The following is a 21,971-nucleotide window of genomic DNA, read 5'->3' as shown; positions in this document are numbered from 1 at the left end:
AGAATTTTTTTCAATACCCTAAAGGACGACTTTTTACTGAATACTTTTTCGAAGGAAGAACGTAACGTGGATTTGAATTTTTGAAATATATAAGGACTATCTGTACTACTTACCATGGATACATAGATGAGGGCTTCTTGGCAACTTGTAGACCTTCTTCTTCGAACCGCTGCAGTTCACCATTTTTGTCATGATTCTTTTTGATCCACCACACATACGACTGCACGGAACCATTTGTAATATTGAGGGCCAAAATTCTAGCACCAGTTGTGTGTTGATCACTTAGCAAACCTTTGGCCAGGGCATCCGATAGACCTGAAACATAGAATAAAAAATAAATACATTTAAGAAATCAAATGGTTCTTATCAAATTTTTAATAGTTTCTTAACCGAGAATAACCTACTCCCGCATAGGTATAAGTGAACATAGGATTTATTTTAAAATTGGCTTTTGGATTACGCTGCATATTTGGTTACTATACTAAATCCTTTTCCTTCAAACATTCTTTCTCCCATTCATTCTTTATTGTTACAAAACAACAAAATTTTCTTGGAATCCTGCCCCCTATTGAAATTGTTAATAATAAAAAATATATATCAAAATGTATTGAATTTGGCACACGGACATATGTTTGTCGTCGTTTGTTATTGTGTTTCATAACAACAGGAAACGGCTGCCACATGCATAACATGGGTCTGAATATGAATTATTAGAACTTTTTCTATTCACATTGGAATAAAATATTTTAGTAGTGACGCACACGAAGATTTAAAGGATTCTGAGACCACTGGGTGACCATTGTTCGCAAAACAAACACGTGGATCGGAGCCAAGCATATTGCTTAGTTTGTACACGTGTACTGAACATGTGGTGTTGAATTTGTTTTAATGTCAATATTAGATTTATTGGCTACACAATGTTAAACAAATATAAATAAATAATTGAACAATAGGTTAAGGGGAAGAAATCGTATCACTTTATAGCCTTGATGTTGGGTGAAATATATTCTTAAAAAATCCACGCCTATATTCTTTAAAAAATCCACGCCTATATTCTTTAAAAACTCCACGCCTATAGCCTTGATGGTGGGTGAAAAATATTCTTTAAAAACTCCACGCCTATAGCCTTGATGGTGGGTGAAAAATATTCTTTAAAAACTCCACGCCTATAGCCATGATGGTGGGTGAAAAATATTCTTTAAAAACTCCACGCCTATAGCCATGATGGTGGGTGAAAAATATTCTTTAAAAACTCCACGCCTATAGCTGATATAGTCTCCTCATAAAATATTCTTTAAAAACTCCACGCCTATAGCCATGATGGTGGGCCATGATGAAAAATATTCTTTAAAAACTCCATTCTTTAAAAACTCCACGCCTATAGCCATGATGGTGGGTGAAAAATATTCTTTAAAAACTCCACGCCTATAGCCATGATGGTGGGTGAAAAATATTCTTTAAAAACTCCACGCCTATAGCCATGATGGTGGGTGAAAAATATTCTTTAAAAACTCCACGCCTATAGCCATGATGGTGGGTGAAAAATATTCTTTAAAAACTCCACGCCTATAGCCATGATGGTGGGTGAAAAATATTCTTTAAAAACTCCACGCCTATAGCCATGATGGTGGGTGAAAAATATTCTTTAAAAACTCCACGCCTATAGCCATGATGGTGGGTGAAAAATATTCTTTAAAAACTCCACGCCTATAGCCATGATGGTGGGTGAAAAATATTCTTTAAAAACTCCACGCCTATAGCCTTGATGGTGGGTGAAAAATATTCTTTAAAAACTCCACGCCTATAGCCATGATGGTGGGTGAAAAATATTCCACGCCTATAGCCATGATGGTGGGTGAAAAATATCTTTAAAAACACGCCTATAGCCATGATGGTGGGTGAAAAATATTCTTTAAAAACCTACGCCTATTGGTATGCTGGTTCATGAAAAATATTCTTTAAAAACCTACGCCTTGTGTGGATCCTTGAAAAATATTCTTTAAAAACTCCACGCCTATAGCCATGATGGTGGGTGAAAAATATTCTTTAAAAACTCCACGCCTATAGCCATGATGGTGGGTGAAAAATATTCTTTAAAAACTCCACGCCTATAGCCATGATGGTGGGTGAAAAATATTCTTTAAAAACTCCACGCCTATAGCCATGATGGTGGGTGAAAAATGGTGGGTGAAAAATATTCTTTAAAAACTCCACGCCTATAGCCTTGATGGTGGGAGTAAAAAATATTCTCTAAAAAAATCCACGCCTATAGCCTTGATGGTGGGTGAAAAATATTCTTTAAAAACTCCACGCCTATAGCCTTGATGGTGGGTGAAAAATATTCTTTAAAAACTCCACGCCTATAGCCTTGATGGTGGGTGAAAAATATTCTTTAAAAACTCCACGCCTATAGCCTTGATGGTGGGTGAAAAATTATTTAAAAAATCCACGCCTATAGCCTTGATGGTGGGTGAAAAATATTCTTTAAAAACTCCACGCCTATAGCCTTGATGGTGGGAGTAAAAAATATTCTTTAAAAAATCCACGCCTATAGCCTTGAGGGTGGGAGAAAATTTTTCTTTAAAAAATCCACGTCGATAGCCTTGATGGTGGGAGAAAATTTTTCTTTAAAAACTCCACGCCTATAGCCTTGATGGTGGGAGAAAATTTTTCTTTAAAAAATCCACGTCGATAGCCTTGATGGTGGGAGAAAATTTTTCTTTAAAAACTCCACGCCTATAGCCTTGATGGTGGGTGAAAAATATTCTTAAAAAATCCACGCCTATAGCCTTGATGGTGGGTGAAAAATATTCTTAAAAAAATCCACGCCTATAGCCTTGATGGTGGGCTTAAAAAATATTCTTTAAAAAATCCACGCCTATAGCCTTGATGGTGGGTGAAAAATATTCTTAAAAAAATCCACGCCTATAGCCTTGATGGTGGTAGAAAAATATTCTTTAAAAAAATCCACGCCTATAGCCTTGATGGTGGGTGAAAAATATTCTTAAAAAAATCCACGCCTATAGCCTTGATGGTGGGTGAAAAATATTCTTAAAAAAATCCACGCCTATAGCCTTGATGTTGGTAGAAAAATACCAACATCAAGGCTATAGGCGTGGATTTTTTAAAGAATATTTTTCTACCACCATCAAGGCTATAGGCTATAGCCTTGATGGTGGTCAAGGCTATAAAATATTCTTTAAAAATCCACGCCTATAGCCTTGATGGTGGTAGCAAAATATTCTTTAAAAATCCACGCCAGTAGCCTTGATGGTGGTAGAAAAATATTCTCAAAAAAAAACCCACGCCTATAGCCTTGATTTTGGCAGAAAAATACTCTTCAAAAAATCCACGCCTATAGCCTTGATGGTGGTAGAAAAATATTCTTTAAAAAATTCACGCCTATAGCCTTGATGGTGGCCTTGATTGCGGGATAAAAATATTCTTTAAAAAATCCACGCCTATAGCCTTGATTGTGGGATAAAAATATTCTTTAAAAAATCCATGCCTATAGCCTTGATTGTGGGATAAAAATATTATTTAAAAAATCCACGCCTATAGCCTTGATGGTGGTAGAAAATATTCTTTAAAAAATCCACGCCTATTGCCTTGATTGTGGGAGAAAAATATTCTTTAAAAAATCCACGTCTATAGCCTTGATGGTGGGAGTAAAAATATTCTTAAAAAATCCACGCCTATAGCCTTGATGGTGGGTGAAAAATATTCTTAAAAAATCCACGCCTACAGCCTTGATGGTGGGTGAAAAATATTCTTTAAAAAATCCACGTCTATAGCCTTGATGGTGGGAGTGAAAATATTCTTAAAAAATCCACGCCTATAGCCTTGATGGTGGGTGAAAAATATTCTTAAAAAATCCACGCCTACAGCCTTGATGGTGGGTGAAAAATATTCTAAAAAAATCCACGCCTATAGCCTTGATGGCGGGTGAATAATATTCTTTAAAAAATCCACGCCTATAGCCTTGATGGCGGGTGAAAAATATTCTTTAAAAATCCACGCCTATAGCCTTGATGGCGGGTGAAAAATATTCTTTAAAAAATCCACGCCTATAGCCTTGATGGCGGGTGAAAAATATTCTTTAAAAAATCCACGCCTATAGCCTTGATGGCGGGTGAAAAATATTCTTTAAAAAATCCACGCCTATAGTCTTGATGGCGGGTGAAAAATATTCTTTAAAAAATCCACGCCTTGATGGCAAAAATTCTGAAGCCCACCTCCATTCATTTAAACATAATCAAGATGTAGAAAATATGGTACCATTTAGTACACATAAGTACTATACTTGAATATCTCAATTCTACACACCAACAGCCACCATAATTCTAAATTTTAGGTTCCCAGCTCTCTCCGTTTTCTCAAATCTAAATTGTACAAAAATTAGTTCCGTTTAGTACTTAACGTACACATAAATATTAATTTCTAAAGCTGCCTCTATTGCTCAATTCTCAGCAGTCTTTTTAATTTCCAATTTTAAGACTCCAGCTGTATATGTTTATCTAAATTCCTATTTTCCTAATTCCTTTTTTCAGAATAAGCTCAACTAATGCAAATAGTACCAAATTTAGTACTTTTCGTACACATAAGTACGAATTTCTAAAAATCATTTTCATACACCAACACCACTTCCAAACCTGTGTTCCATAAAAAAATTTCAAGATTCTAGCTATATATGTTCAATATAAATATAATTTGAACTAAATTTAGTACTTTTCGTACACTTAGAGGTCGGATTTCCAAAACTCTTTTGTAAATTTTTCTAACTTTTCCAAAGCTCTTCCCGTTTGCCAAATGGTACAAAGCGTACCATTTTTAGTACCCTTTTAGTTCGAATTTGCCAAACCCAGCCTTATCTCACGCCTACACACCAACAACAACCCTCCCCAAAAATTCTAAGCTTCAACCGTTTCGTTTGGGCGATGATCTGTCAGTCACTACATATATACACGATGGACTTGAATGACTTTCTTTTATTACAATTAGAACATCCACCTAAAATTTAAACTTCTGTCACCGATATTGACTTTCAGGGATTTATCGAATGTATTTCCTCAGTAACATTTGTTATTACTTAGAGACTTTATCAATTTTCATTATATAAGGTAGTGCATTCCATTAAATTTCCGTTCATATAACGTTTATCTCAATTTAATATTTAGTATTTTTGTCACGACATTTTTACACCACATCTTCCCACATAAAATCCCTATGCCCCACTCGCACTTACCTCCATGCCGGATTATGCCAACCTCTTGCAGTATGGATGCCACTAAATCAGCCTTTTGTCTCGAACTTTCATAACGTTCTGAATTAATGGGCACTTGCAGCGGACGATAGAGGGTCGAGATACAGAGTGTGCCCAAGTTTTCGGTGGCAATGTCATGGACAGTCACTAAAGATTGTTGAATAGCTTCCTGTAAAAATGGAGAAGAAAAAATGAAGAAGAATATGAGAAAAAATCAACAACATGAACAAAAAAAGGAAAAAACTTAAACAAGAAAAAATCCTCAACTTGTAGTTTGTTTACGTTCACACATACATACACAGAGAGACACTCTTTCACTCATACCCTGGCAGTTGATTTCAAATGAATGAATGAGTGATGTTGTGGTATTTTCATCTTTCATTTATTTTCATTTTCATGCGAAGCGAGAAGTTTGTCAAAATGCCAATAAAAGTTTTATACTTTACTCAGTTCTCGACTTCGTCGTTGTCGCCGATGTTCTGCTGCTGCTGTTGTTCTTGTTGTTATTGCCAACAATTACGTTAATTGCTGTTTATGATAAATTATACTTCAACTTACAGTTCGTTGATTTTGTTGTAAATAAAATATTAAATACAAATCTGAATCTGAAGAGGGGAAATTCGGTACTCTACAGTGCAAACAAAATATGATTGGCAAATTGCAATATACTCTGTTTCAGAACCTGTAATAATATCATTTTTCTCGATATTCCCTTTTAAACTCGGAAAGTTTATGAGTTCGTCAATGTCTTCTTGCATTATCTGCTACACAAATTTGGCCGAGTCCAAGTTTTTCCAAGCATTCCATGAAGTTAAACGTTAAACTTGGCCAAACTCATTTCTAAAGCGGTTGGATAGTTTAGTTCCATAGTTCCCTTTAGTTCATTCGTTTATTAGTACACATCAGTTAATTCGATCAAGATCTAAGATTGAATTAAAAGGAACTAGGTGAACGAGATCAAACTTCAAAGATTGATGCAAAAGGAACTACATGAACGAAACAACCCGAGCTAGTACCGATCGTTCATTTTGCGGAATAGTTCCTTTGAACTAGTTCGATTCGTATCGACCAAACTCAATGACTTTTGACCAGTTCTAGGTTGATAGTTCTAGTTGGGTTACTGAAAAATAGTGGAGAAAAAATCTACGCATAAATGTTGAAGAATTTACTTTAAGGGAACACCCCCCCATTCACGATTTTTTTATTTTTAAGATTTTAAATGGGCTGGTAAATGAATACCAATGCTGGTTAAGGTTTGTTACTTTGCACATATATATTTGAAGATTTAAAAAGGAAGAAAAATAATTTACAAAAAATGTTTGTTGTTGTTTTTTAGTGATCAAAGAAAAGTCCTTGTTTTTGATCGCGGATCGAGTACATGTCTGGCTATCGTATGAACTAGGATTATTGACTTCGCACAACAATTAACAAAATGGCGGAACTTTGATTTTTATGTCTTTGTGCATATGTTTGTAACAGGCAAACATAATCGAGATAGACCCATGGTTCCCTTTGAGAATATGCATAGAATCACTTTCTGAGTCGATTTATGCATGTCCGTCCGTCTGTCCGTCCGTCCATATATTTTTGTTAACAAAGTACAGGTCGAATTTATGATCCGATCTGGATGAAATTTGGCACAGGTCACTTAATTGGCCCAAGGACGAACCCTATTGAAATTGGAGAAAATCGGTCCACGTTTAGGCATAGCTCCCATATAAGGGTACCCCCCAATTTTCGGTATTTTGAGGTTCTTTAGCGCGTTTTCTAACTGAATTCGCTGAACTTTGGTACTTTGAGTTTTTATTTGCTACCCAATAAAAACTCACTCCACTAAAAATTATAAATATGGGTCCATATTTTCGGATAGCTCCCATATAAGGGTACCTCCAATTTTGCGGTATTTTGGGTATTTGGGCTCGTTTTATAACTGAATTCTCTGAAATTTTTTAAATTGGGTTCTGATTGTGTACCAAATTACTCCACTAAAAATTAAAAATATAGGTCCAGTTTTTCTGGTAGTCCCCATATAACGGTACTCCCAAATTTTTGTTATTTTGGGGGTTCTGATCGTATTTTTCAACCGAATTTACTGTAATTTAGTACGTCGAGTTCTTATTAGGTAGCAAATCTCCTACTATAAATAATAAATATAGGCGCATTTTTTCACGTAGCCCCTAATTTTCGGTATTTTGGGGTTCTTGAACGCGTTTTCAACCAAATTCTTTGTAATTTGGTTTTTTGTAGTCGTATATGGTAACAAACCTCCCTCCCAAAAATTATTAATATTCGCCCCCCTTTTAGGAGTAGTCCCCTTATAACCCCCTTTTTATACCCTTCACCGCACTGTGGTACAGGGTATTGTGTCGTTGTGCATATGTTTGTAACAGGCAAAAATAATCGAGATAGACCCATGGTTGCTTTTGAGAATATGCATAGAATCACTATCTGAGTCGATTTATACCTGTCCGTCCATGTATTTTTGTTAACAATGTACAGGTCGCATTTATGATCCGATTTGGATGAAATTTGGCACAGGTCACTTAATTGGCCCAAGGACGAACTCTATTGGAGAAAATCGGTTCAGATTTAGATACAGCTCCCATATATATTTTCGTCCCATTTTAGCTTATTGATGCATCAAACTCCCAATTGTGCTCCGATTGACACAAAATTTTAATGTAAATAGTGCACCAAACTCCCAATAGTGGTCCGACTAAAGCAACATTTTGCACAGAGTACTGAATTGGGTCCCGACTGATGTATGAGAAATTTTGTTGGAATCGGTTCAGATTTATATCTAAATATGCCATATATAGTTTCGTCCGATTTTATGTAAATGTAGCAACATACTGCCAATATTTATCCGACTGAGACAAAATTTTGCACAGCGTACTAAATTAGGTCATGATTTATGAATGCGTTTTTTTTTGTTGAAATCGGGTCATATTAAGATATAGCTCCCATATATAGTATCATCCGATTTAATGTAAATAGTGCACCAATCTTCCAATATTGGTACGATTGAAGCAAAATTTTGCACAGCGTACTAGATTAGGTTCCGACTGATGAATGCGAAATTTTGTTGGAATCGGTTCAGATTTAGATATAGCTGCCATATATAGTTTCGTCCGATTTTATGTAAAAGAAGCAGCATACTGTCAATATTTATCAGATTGAGACAAAATTTTGAACAGCGTACTAAATTAGGTCATTGATGAATGCGAAGTTTTGTTGAAATCGGTTCAGATTTAGATATAGCTTGGAAAATCGCCTATTTTTGACTACAAATTAAGTAAAAAAATAAGGAAGATCTTCACCGATTGGCTTTATCCTAGTTCATACGATAGCTATAAACTCACAGAGAAACGTCCCAAAATTTGAAATCGATTGGGTTAATAGTTTTTGAGTTATCGTGCCTGCCATATTGATTCGAGAAAAATCCGTTAAAAGTTTGAGAGTCACTCTTGCCGTCACTTGATGCTGACACAATAAATCGACTACATCTTCAAGAGTTCTTGAGATTTTCACTTGAAAATTTGTAGTGACATTCTTGGATTAGTGTAGATTCGAAAAACTAAATAAAATTTTTGGACAACGAGAATGGGGGGTCCCCTTAAGGTCCATGAATTTCCGTTAGATAGACTTAAATTAGTATCCACGGTTGAGAATTGTCCTCAGGGACAATGATGCGTGAATCTGTGAACGATTGTATCAAAAGGAACTAAGTTTGAACCGATTCTAACAAAATTTCGCATACATCAATCTGTACCTAAGTCAGTACTATTTGCAAAATGGTGTCTCAATCGGACTAATATTAGCAGTTTGGTGCTTCATTCAAATAAAATCGAACGAAACTATACATGGGAGCTTGGCATATATCAATTTAGACCGAATTCAATACTCTGTGCAAAATTTTGTCTTAATCGAACCAATATTGGGAGTTTTATACCGCATTTATATAAAATCGGACGAAACTATATATGGGATATATATGTAAATCAACAAAACTTCGCATACACCAATTTGGATCTGGATCTGTGCAAAACTTTCTTTCAATTGGACCAATATTGGGAGTTTGGTGCAGCATTTACATAAAATCGGACAAAACTATATATGGGAGCTATATCCAAATCTGAACCGATTTTCTCCGAATTGTGCCGACATGTGCCAAATTTCATCCAAATCGGATCATAAATGCGGCATGTACATTGTTCACAAAAATACATGAACGCACACACGGACATGCATAAATCGACTCAGAAAGTGATTCTATACAATAGGAATCATAGGTCTATCTCGATTCTTTTTGCCTGTTACAAACATATGCACACGGGCATAATACCCTGTATCACAGTGTGGTGAAGAGTATAAAAATTAAAGATTGAAACAACTAGATGAACGAAAGGAGCGGAACTTGACCAGTTTTACATTGGTTCTTCGAATGTTGAAAAATTTGTCAGATAGGCTTAAAATAGTTATCACGGTTGAGAATTGTACTTAGAGAGAGGAAAATTGTCAGCCAATGATAATAAAGCTGAGTCAGGAAAAGCCTACGGGATTTAAGACAATGCAGGCGGTGAACCAACATTCCGAGGGCCTACAAATCGGAAGCTGGATGCAAAAGGTGTGAGGATATGGTGCTGGGAGGACGAGACGATAAACAGGGAAGGTATTCTCTCAAAACTTCTTCCGTGAGTCGAGGAAAAATATATGGGACATATGTTAAAATTCTTGATCATAAGCCTCAATAGAAATAAGAGATCCTGTACTTTGGGTTTGATGGACAGAGTTGATAAAATGAGCAACAGTGTATCTATAAGGTGTCCATAATACAGCCATACATATTACAAAATTATCTTTAAACAAGTGAAAAAGCGTTAAGTTCGGCCGGGCCGAACTTTGGATACCCTCCACCATAAATAAACTGACAGGTACTTGAAATGAAAATATAGGAAAAATACCAAAAAGTGGACCTATATCGAGATTTTTACAAACCGATTATGTAAACCATAATGTAAAATATAAAACAAATTTCAGAAATTTGTAATGGATAATTAAACCCTCAGCTTTATGGCTAATGAGGGTGTATACACTTTGACACGGTTAAAATGGTTGTAGACCCCATGTTTCTTTGGACCAAATTTGTTTCAGAAAATTTTGATTTCATCCAAACTTTGGCCATCTTATTATTTCTTCCAAACTTAGATCAAGTTCGGAGATGTGGAATGTCAGTGTACTCCTTCTGGTACCTCCCACACAGGGGCTAGGCCTAAATATGGGTTATAGTTCATATATAGTTCATTATCGAACCTTACGTTCTAGTTTTTTATCTCGGTAATATGATTACAACAGAGTCTTAGAACCAAACCCAAAACGCGGAACAAATTGCATAACTATTTTAATATAAAAAAGGGGGTTATATGGGGACTACCCAAAAAAGGGGTTGAATACTGATAATTTTTTGTAGGGAAATTTGTTACCATATACGACTACAAAATACCAAATTTCAGCGAAATCGGTTGAAAAACGTGCTCAGGAACCTCAAAATAGCGAAAATTTGGGGGTACCCTTATATGGGGGCTACCAGAAAAATTGGACCTATATTTATAATTTTTAGTGGAGATATTTGGCACCCAATAAGAACCAAATGTACCAAATTTCAGCGAGTTCGGTTGAAAAACGCGCTCAAGAGCCCCAAAATACCGACATTTGAAGGGTACCGACATTTGAGGGGTACCCTTATATGGGGGCTACCAGAAAAAATGGACCTATATTTATAATTTTTAGTGGAGAGATTTGATGCCCTATAAGGACTCAAAGTACTAAATTACAGCCAATTCGGTTGAAAACTACGATCAAAACCCCCAAAATACTGAAAATTAAAGGGTACCGTTATATGGGGGCTACCAGAAAAAATGGACCTATATGTATAATTTTTTGTGGAGAAATTGGGTACCCAATAGGAACTCAATATACCAAATTTCAGCGACTTCGGTTAAAAAACGCGCTCAAGAACCCCAAAATACCGAAAATTGGGGGGTAAGCTATGCCTAAACGTGGACCGATATACCCCATCTTCGAACTTGACCTGCCTGCAGACAAAAGACGACTCTGTGCAAAATTTTGGCGATCTATCTCAACTCGTTTAGACTCTAGAGTGATTACAACAGACGGACAGACGGACATGTTTAGATCGTCTTAGAATTTTACGCTGATCAAGAATATATATACTTTATAGGGTCGGAAATGATTATTTCGATGAGTTACAAACGGAAAAACAAAATTAATATACCCTCCATACTATGGTGGACTTCTCCAGGAAAGAGAAATTCCAAATTCGTTGAGGGGGACGTACTACAGAAATAAATGCACAGTGCTGTTGCAGAGGAAAGACAAGCGGGCAGAAGCCAATATGCGATCGAAAAAGAAAACAAAAACTGGAATTTTTGGTTCAGTCAAGGACGCTTTTTAATCTCACGTTGACCACATGCTGCGATGAAGAACTAAGAAACCTGAAGTAAACAAATCATTATTTTGTAGCCCAATTGAATCTATAAGATAAGCATGAATCCAGCCGACCTGGGAAGACTGGTTATAAAGTTGTCCTTGGAAAATAAGAGTGTTCGATTTATTTCTATTGAAGAAATAATAAAGATGCGCGGTTTTAAACCACAAATACAGAAATTGAAGGATGATTTACCTAGAGTGAAATCCGTTTCTGATCAATATGCCAAGGAGCACGCTATGAAAATGAACTACACAAGCCGCATAATAGAAGTTGACCTGAAGATAGCAATGTTTAACATGAGGGAATATTGGAAATAGAAATGAGTTTTGAAACGAACAAGTTCATTTGAACTATTTCGAGAAAGGAAATACTAGAACTAGTCGCACCTCTTTGGTTCACGAAGTTCCTTAAGTTCATTTAGTTACATAGTTTGATCGTGTTCTTTTTTCTGGCCTCGTTTCTTTTTCTAAAATAATTCGTTTAATCCGATATTGTGTGTTGTCTCTTCCACATTTTTCTGGTGGCACCCAAAGAGATTGAAATTAACTATGTATGAGACCGAAATATATTAAGGAACTAGTTCGTTTCTAGAAAAGGAATAGAATTAAATAAAATGTTATGATCTAAAGAAAAAATTGCACGAATTTCAGTTCATATTGGAGTTAGCAAGGAGGAGAAAGCGTAGGCGGCAACTATTGAAGCAAATTCTTCTTTTTGCACAACAATGTTTTGGTGCATTTGGTCCGCAAAATTTCGACTTAATTTTCACTCGTTCGAATTATTTGATCAGATCGCCTTCCCAATAGAACATTTGTGATTCTCGCCATATAATTGTGGCGTCTAGAGCGACTAGAAAACCAAAAACAAAGTTTTCGGACTATTTTATCCTCGAAATATCCTCTAATCATTATGGGCGTCGTCCTTGACCATAACCGGAACATCACGCAAAAATTTCTAGCCACTTTCCACTTCTGCCATCTAGTTTGGTAATGGTAATACTTAACAATATTAAAATAGATATTTCCCTGTAAATATATAACTTCTACATCCGAGTAGGTAAAACAATAAAATTGGTAACAATTTAAAGGTCAACCACTCCTCTTGGATGTACTACAAGCTTCTCGGGTCTATGTCTTCCAGGAGTAAATATATACGCAATGTACACACAAGGGTGGGTCCAGTTGACCCTCTAAATATTGACCCATTTTTGTGATGTTCTGGACAAAAATGATGTTTTGGTCCATTTCATTCCCAAGGCATGCCTAACAACTACTCATCGACCGCCGTGATTTGATCCCTGATATGCAAGGGCCTTAAAAATATCAGAAATAGGTCGGAATTTGTATATAAAATATCTATCTATATTTATAAAATAAAAAAAAAAAAAATTGTTTGTTTGTTTGTGTGTATGTTCCCGATAGACGCTAAAACCGCTGAACAGATGTTAATGATATTTACACTGTATGTCATGACATGCCCTGAAAGTAACATAGGCTAGCTAAACTTCTAAAATTCCGCGTGGATGCAGAGTTATAGCGTCAATAGTAAACAAACCTCAAAATTTCGGAACATGCAATACGCGTATATCTTAAGAACGGTTACAGATACCTCTTCAAAACGAGCTTGGTACGATCTACGGAAAATACAACATCTACTGCATTTTCAAAATCTGCATATTGAAAACAGAAAACATTTCGTTTGTAGACTCAAAAATCGCTGGACAGATTTTACTGAGACTTCCACAGAACGTCATGACATGTCCTAGGAATAACATAGGTTATATAAACCTCTAAGATTCGGCGTGTATGTGGAGTTATAGCATCGAACGTACTCATGCCTCACATGTACTTTGTGTATATCTTAATAAAGGTTACAGATACCGACTTCAAAATATGTCTGAGTAACGTGGGCGTAAGTACGCATAATTCATTTAACAGGATCGCCGGCTACCAAGGGAAAATGCACTCCTCATTGCATTTCTATCTATACATATGTATGTATGTATATAGAAAATCGAAAGCATATTGTTTGTGGACATAAGAACCACCGTGAAATGCAATTTTTGTCATTTTTCAACATGGAAGTAACATAGGTAAACTCCTAAAAATTCGCTTGGATGCGGAGTAATATCATCAAAAATAAGCATACTTCTGAAAGAATATATGTTCGAATGTATGTTAGTAGCATGTAGTTACTTTCAAATTTGTTTCACAAAGATGGCTGCAATTGCGCATCATCCAAAGATTTTGGAACGTCGAGGATATATTTTGAAATACATAAAATACAAAATATGTACATATGTATGTATGTGTATTGAAATATAAATAGAAAGAAGTAATTGACATTATAATTGCTTCATTTTTGTCAGTTTGTGTAAATTAAAAAAAAAATAAAAAAAATACCAAAACAATGTTATTCTTATATAAAAAATGTCAATGCCCGATATCGAATATTAAATTCAAAAACGATTATACAAATATCGTCAGTTACCAATAGGAAGACAAGAGAACGCATAGATATTTCACACATTTCTGTATTGTTAATACGAGCATATAAAAATTCAAGATTCAGGGGCAGCGAAGCGCCACGGGTCCTGCTAGTATCTTATAAAATTCGCAATATATGCAGTTCATATCACGAAATCGTGCTAATATCAAACATCCTAGAAGTAACATCAATACCTAGCAAATTATTAAAGAGTTTTAAGTGATTTCAATTTACGGCCTAAAAATAGGAAAGGATATCTCCACCTACATCTCCACCCACAGAATATGTACAAATATATATTTTCTTACACTCCCCTAGTTTCCCCCTGTCATATTGTGTGAGTGTTTATTTATTTATCAACACATATACACATTTATATATATGTATGTGTGAATGTGATATATGATAACTATTAAATACCATAGTGTTGATATACTTCAGAATTATTTATGATTTCCTTGCTTGTGGTCACAACCCAAACATATTTTGTTCGTTTCTCTATAGTTTCTTCTTTTAATAACAACACTTGACTCGTAATAAATCGTATTTCCTTGCCTCCTTTTTTTGCTCCGTGACCACAATCAATGATTGGTTGGATTTGTGTATGAAGGTACTTTTTTATATTTCATCAACATCATTTGTGGAATGCGATTGAGAGTTCGATTGAGGGATTATTTATTTATTGAAGAAAATATCTGGGATAGGTAAGTTATTCCTTTTTTTTTTAGCACTTAAAAATATATTTTTGAGGTTCGGGTGGCGTAGGGGATGATAGATACCAAGCAACGGCTCTGATTGGCTTTAATATTACGAAGTCCAGGCTTATCTTGGTCCCCCTTTCATCTCAATTGTGGACACTGGCCTCACCCCGGTGCCACCTGGGGAGCTATGCTCATCACCCACGATGAAATAGTGAGCTAATATGTATTGGGTTGAAGCATCGGGTTAGGTGCTCACTCTCGGAAAACCCAACCTACTATGAAAAAGCTAAAAAAAAAGAAAACCAAACCCCCCTAATGTTGACGACCCCCGCAAACGTATAAAGGACCACGATCTGCGAATCTGCACTTGGAATGTGCGCACTCTGTACAGAACAGGCGCTGTATTCTATTTGGCGGATATACTCAAGAAGTACGAAGTCGATATTATTGCCTTACTGGAAATGCGATGGAAAGGGACAGGCGTAAGTAAATCAGACGATTACGCCCTGTATTATAGCTGCCATGAAACGAGACATGAATTTGGCTGCGGATTTATGGTTAACAGGATAATAAAATACCTTGTCTCCAGATTCACTTCAGTAGATGAGCGAATTGCTATAATCCGTATAAAAGCGAAGTTCTTTTACATCAGTCTCATTTGCGCCCATGCTACGACCGAAGATAAAGATGAACAGACCAAAGACATATTTTACGAGCGCCTAGATACAGCATATGACCGTTGCCCTGGCCATGACATTAAAATTCTGCTAGGAGATTTTAATGCAAAAATCGGAAGGGAAAATATCTTTGGCCCCACCATCGGATAATTCAGCCTTCATGAAGAAACATCCGACAACGGAATGAGGTTGATTGACTTCGCGGCAGCAAAAACATGGTAGTTAGCAGCACCAGATTCAAGCATCTCGATATACAAAAGGCCATCTGGATCTCTCCTGATCAAGTAACGAGAAATCAAATTGATCATGTTGTGATAGACGGAAGGCATTCATGCAGTGTTTTAGACGTCCGATCGATCCGAGGAGCGAATATCGATTCGGACCATTACCTTGTGGCAGCCAAGGTACGCACCCGTCCTAATGTTGCAGCAAAGGTGCGATCTAATACAACACGGAAACTCGACGTCGAAAAGCTGCAAACACAACAGGTTGCCGAGGCCTAATCCGCTCAACTTACCCATCTGCTTGAAGAAAGCACTTCTTGTCCCGATAATAGTATAGAAGCATAATGGCAAAGAATTGCCCACACCCTACAAACTGCAGCAAAAGGAACAATTGGGTACCAAAAACCACCATCAAGAAATCCGTGGTACGATCAGGAGTGTCGTAATGCTACTGATGTGAAAAACGCAGCGTATAGGGCAACCCTGCAGACAGTAGCAACACGTAACGTGATGGAGAATTATCGGGAGAAAAGGTGAGAGAAGAAACGTGTTTTCAGAAAAAAGAAGAAAGAAACAGAAAAACGTGAGCGTGAGCAAATCGAGATGTACAGGAGTCCGAATGAAGTCCGGAAATTTTACTAACGAGTAAAACACCAAACCGAAGGCTTAGGTGCAGGCACATCCTCCTGTAGAGATGAAGAAGGAAACCTGGTGACAGATACAGACAGCGTGTTGAGGATCTGGAAGGAGCATTTCGAAAAGCTTCTGGTATCAAATAGTGGCGGTGAAGAAGATGTCCCAGAACCTATACGAGATGACGGTATAGAGTGTACACCACCTAGCAGAGGTCAGAGTAGCAATTAATCGACTGAAGAACAAAACAACAGCAAATGCCGATGGATTAACAGCCGAACAATTCAATACCGGTAGTCAGATGCTGGTCAGGACACTTATGCACCAGCTTATTAGATTTTCACTCTGCGCCAAATCCTGGAAAAGACCCACGAAAAACACATCGACACATATCACCTATTTGTCGACTATAAAGCCGCATTCGACAGTCCTATCCGTTCAAAGGTGTTTAAAGCCATGTCTGCGTTCGGCATTCCTGCAAAATTAATACGGCTATGCAGGATAACTTTAAGTGGCACAAGGTCAGCAGTTAAAGTAGGAAAGGACCTATCGGAGCCATTCGATACCGAACGAGGATTCAGACAAGGTGACAGTTTGTCGTGTGATCTTTTTAACATCCTGCTGGAAAAGGTCAAAGTGGGTCTGGCAGTAAACGGCGAGAAGACCAAGCTGATGGTATCAACGCGCAAGACATCCAGTAGACTCGGACTAACTGTGGAACATGGGCACTACAGCTTCGAGGTAGTTAAAGACTTTATACGAATGACATCAGTTTTGAAATTCGGAGAAGGATTGTGATGGCCAATCCTAAGTAAGCATTTTAGAAACAAGGCCACCTCCAGCCAGACCAAACTCACACGTTACAAGACGCTGATACTACCCTACCCATGCTATTATATGGATCAGAAGCATGGGTACTTGCGCAAGCAGATGAGGCAGCTCTTGGGGTGTTCGAGAGAAAAATTCTCCGAAAGATCTACAGGTCGATCTGTGTCGACGGTGAATATCGGCGTTGAATGAACCACGAGCTTTACAATTTATACGCGGACATCGACATAGTCAGTCGTATTGAGCTGCAGCGACTACGGTGGCTAGGCCATGTTGTTCGGATGAATGAAAATGCCCCAGCTCAAAAGGCATATAAAAACGAGCCTACTGATGGTTCCCGTAGAAGGGGAATGCCACGAATTAGATGGAAAGACCAAGTGGAAAACAACATCTTGGAACGTGGTCTTCCAAATTGGCGGACATGAGCACAAGACCGACGCGCTTGGAAATCTTTTTAAGCTCGGCTTATTGAACAACCGTTCTGTAACAAGCCAGCTAAGTAAGTAAGTATTAAATGCATTATTTTAGATATCTGAAGGACCTATTTGCATTTTTTATTATGTAGTACAAGGTATAGTCGCAATTCTCAACGAAAATATTTGTCAAATGGTATTTCAGGTTTTCATAGGGCAAATAAACATCTTATAGAACATTTCGTAGAATGTGTATGTCGATATTCTAACATAATCAGTTTTAAAGGTCCCGCTGTCTGTATTTTTGTATGTCGTATTCTTAGAAGGTAGATATGTGCATGTTTTGTCATAACATTTATAGAAAATATATAGCACAATTTGAACTGTTTCGAAAGTCCTAGCAATATATTCGACATAAGTAACTTATTTTGACCTATTTGGAAGATGAAATATTTGAATTTGGCATATCATAGGGCTATTTTCCTGTATTTACTCAAATGCACCTGGGAATTTCTCAATTTTAACATAGCTACAAAAAAATTGTGGACTTTATATTTTGAAAATATTTTAGTTTTTATGATAACAAATTTGGTTCGGTCAAACTTAATAACGTTTTCACTTATTGCGATCACAAGGGACTTGGGTATTATGGGTATTATGTCAAAACAAGAAAACAAATCTACCAGAAGATTTTTTAGTTTCTTAGAAAACGAGAGGAGGAATATTTCCCTTTTTATGAAAAATGAATTTACCCACCAAGTACCCGTATGTCCTAATTATAACCGCTCGTTTAGGAAAATGCGTCTAGAAGTAACAAAAATACTTAAAATGGATAAATGTTAAAATACGGACCTAAATTAAAAATGTTCTGCTTAGAGATATTCTCTCATCTGTAAACCTGAATACGAATAATAAATAAAACAACTGAAAACCAGTAAGGAAAGTAGTAAAGTCGGACGGGGCCGACTATATGATACCCTTCACCACTATGGGTATATTACACAGGACTATTAACATGAAATTGGATGAAATAAAATATGTGATATTTATCTAAATGTGAATCTATCTAGATCTATCCATAAAGTATGTAAATCGACTTCAAACAAATATAAATAGGTCATCCGTTGGGCTATGTCTTTACTTCTTGAAAACGCAACTACGTAATTCTATGCTCAATTATTTACGTTGTGCAAAATTTAATGTCAATCTAGCTAACATAAGGAGTATGATGCCCAATTTACTTGAAATCGGGCGAAGATATATATGGAAGCTCTATCCAAATATTAAGCGATTTCAAACAATCTTGTCACAGGTTAGGTTATACTAATTTAAGAACGTTTTATTCCTATTGGTTCCTTGGTGCGTGAATATATAAATCTGGACCGATTTTCACGAAACAAGGCAGAGATCACTCTAGGCTCAATTCAGTACGTTATGCCAAATTTCGTGCAAATCGAAGGATATATAGGGACGTTGGTGCACCATTTACATGAAACCGGACGAAACTATATATGGGAGCTATATCTAAATTAGGACCGATTTTCATGAAACTTGGCAGATATCATTCTATGCTCAATTAAGTACGTTATGCCAAATTTCGTGCAAATCGAAGAATATATAGGGACTTTGGTGCACCATTTACATGAAATAGGACGAAACTACATATGGGAGCTATATCTAAATCTTGACCTATTTTCACGAAACTTGGCAGACATCATTCTAGACTCAATTCAGTACGTTATGACAAATTTCGTGCAACTCGATAGAAAGATATATAGGGACTTTGGGAAAGATATATAGGGACTTTGGAAAGATATATAGGGACTTTGGGACATTTACATGAAATCAGAGGAAACTATATATGGGAGCTATATCTAAATCAGGACCGATTTTCATGAAACTTGACAGACATAATTCTAGACCTAATTCATTACGCTATGCCAAATTTCGTGCAAATCGAAGGATATATAGGGACTTTGGTGCACCATTTACATGAAATCGGACGAAACTATATATGGGAGCCATATCTAAATCTGGAACGATTTTCTCGAAACTGGACAGACATCATTCTAGGCTCAATTCAGTACGTTTTGCCAAATTTCGTGCAAATCAAATAAGATATATGGACTTTGGGTCACCATTTACATGAAATCGGACGAAACTATATATGGGAGCTATATCTAAATCTGGACCGATTTTCACGAAACTTGGCAGACATCATTCTAGACCTAAATTATTAGGCTATACCAAATTTCGTGCAAATCGAAAGTTATATAGGGACCGTTTACATTAAATCGGTTAAATATATATGGGAGCTATATCTAAATCTGAACCGATTTTTCCCAATTTCAATAGGGTTCATCCTTGGGCCGAATAAGTGACCTTTGCCAAATTTCATCCAATTCGGATCATAAATACGACCTGTACTTTGTTTACAAATTAACATGGACAGACAGACAGACGGACGGACGGACATGCATAAATCGACTTAGAAAGTGATTCTATGCATATTCTCAAAAGGAACCATGTGTCTATCTCGTTTCCTTTTGCTTCTGAGGAAGTGCAAGTTCGTGCCTATTGTTCTAAGTATAAGTTTGCTGTTCGAAATTGTGTCTTCGGTCTATCCTGCACAGTTTCCGTTTATGCGCCCCAAATAGCATAGAGGGTTATTTAGACTCGTGTTAAGATTCGAAAGTAAGACCAATTTCTTTGTACTGTCTCTGTTTCATTTTTTAGAGGAACAATCCCATAGTCAGTTTTGGTTCTTGTTACAAGGCCCTAAATATTACCACCAGATATTAACTGATGTAGGAGAATGACAACTTTCTGTCTTAAAAAGCTGGAATTATCCACCACAGGACGAAAATATACATAGAAACTTGGCTCAATTTGTAACGTTTGAACAATTTCATCTTAATCGAACGAAAGTCGGGCACTTAGTGGACCAATTGCATAAGATGACGTCCTTTTAGGAGCTATATCTAAATCTGAATCACACATCATTATACCCTTCACCACACTGTGGTACAGGGTATTATGTCTTTGTGCATATGTTTGTAACAGGCAAAAGTAAACGAAATAGGCACATGGTTCCTTTTGAGAATATGCATTGAATCACTTTTTAGGTCGATTTATGTATGTCCATCCGTCTGTCTGTCTGTCCATGTTAAATTGTAAACAAAGTACAGATCGCATTTATTATGCGATTTGGATGAAATTTATTGAAATTGGGAAAATTGGTTCAGATTTAGATATAGCTCCCATATGTATTTTCGTCCGATTTAAGGTAAATGGTATAGGTTGCAGAATGACATGTTTATGGATCCATTTTCGTGTTAATGGTCCTTCAACGTCTGTTAGGATTCATCTGTTGAATATACCCAAAGTGGTGAAGGGTATCATATAGTCGTCCCCGCCCGACTTTACTACTTACCTTACTGGTTATAGTCTAAGTTTATGACAATGTGTAGAATTCCGTTTTAATATTGGGTCTGTTTAATATTTAACAACATAATTCCCCGTACCACCCTATTCGTAACTATTTGTTAGCTTACTGAACACGATTCAGATTTACTATTTCCCCATTTGTAGTACATTTTAGATTTAATATATGGACCTTAAGCCCCTGCCGTTTATCTGTACATCCTTTGCAACAAATCGCTTAATTTGATTTGAGAAAAAAAGAAACACTTATCATGAATGACTTTTTCGCATCTCCACAAAATACTCACACACACAAACACTCACACACTTGCAAACATTCACACGATTAACCATAACTTCAACTTACCCGCGTTATAATATTGCCATCACCAATCCTTACGATATTATCCAACGATATTGTGGTGGTGGTTGTGGTGGCTGTGCTCGTCGTCGTCGTCGTACTTGTGGCTGTTGCAACGGCCGATGTTGTTGATGTTGAGATAAGGGTGGCGGGTGCAGCTGCATTGCTGCCTATTGTCGTTGTTAAATTGGCAACAAAATGAGCTCGACTGTAATCAAATTGCAATTGTACAACAACAAAGATTACATAAATTAAATGCAACAACATGTTGTTTAACGGTTTGTTGTTGTTCGAATGCTTTACACAAATCCAATAATGCCACCGCTACCAATGATGAAGGCGATGTGGCTGATGAGGAGGGGGGCGATGATGACAACGATGCTGTGTTTCTTTCCCTGTAGGGTAGCAAAGATGCCAATGTCGATAATGCGGATGTTGTTGGCAACAATG

The 21,971-nt window shown here is 36.8% G+C and overlaps 1 long non-coding RNA gene across 1 annotated transcript; it reads right to left on the bottom strand.

Annotated features, from left to right (window-relative positions):
• Positions 1 to 117: 117 nt before the first annotated feature.
• Positions 118 to 21,611, bottom strand: LOC133326546 (uncharacterized). The gene is made up of 3 exons (XR_009754199.1): positions 21,528 to 21,611; positions 5,246 to 5,432; positions 118 to 315 (listed from the first exon to the last, which is right to left on the bottom strand). It is a non-coding gene; the product is annotated as an uncharacterized LOC133326546 (long non-coding RNA).
• Positions 21,612 to 21,971: the final 360 nt, after the last annotated feature.

Source organism: Musca vetustissima, unplaced genomic scaffold (assembly GCF_032173495.1).
Source record: "Musca vetustissima isolate MV318-11 ecotype Yass unplaced genomic scaffold, APGP_CSIRO_Mvet_v1 utg16102, whole genome shotgun sequence".
Classification (NCBI taxonomy): Eukaryota; Metazoa; Arthropoda; class Insecta; order Diptera; family Muscidae; genus Musca; species Musca vetustissima.
Note: the sequence above shows the minus strand (reverse complement) of the source record. Positions and strands in the feature narration are given on the sequence as shown.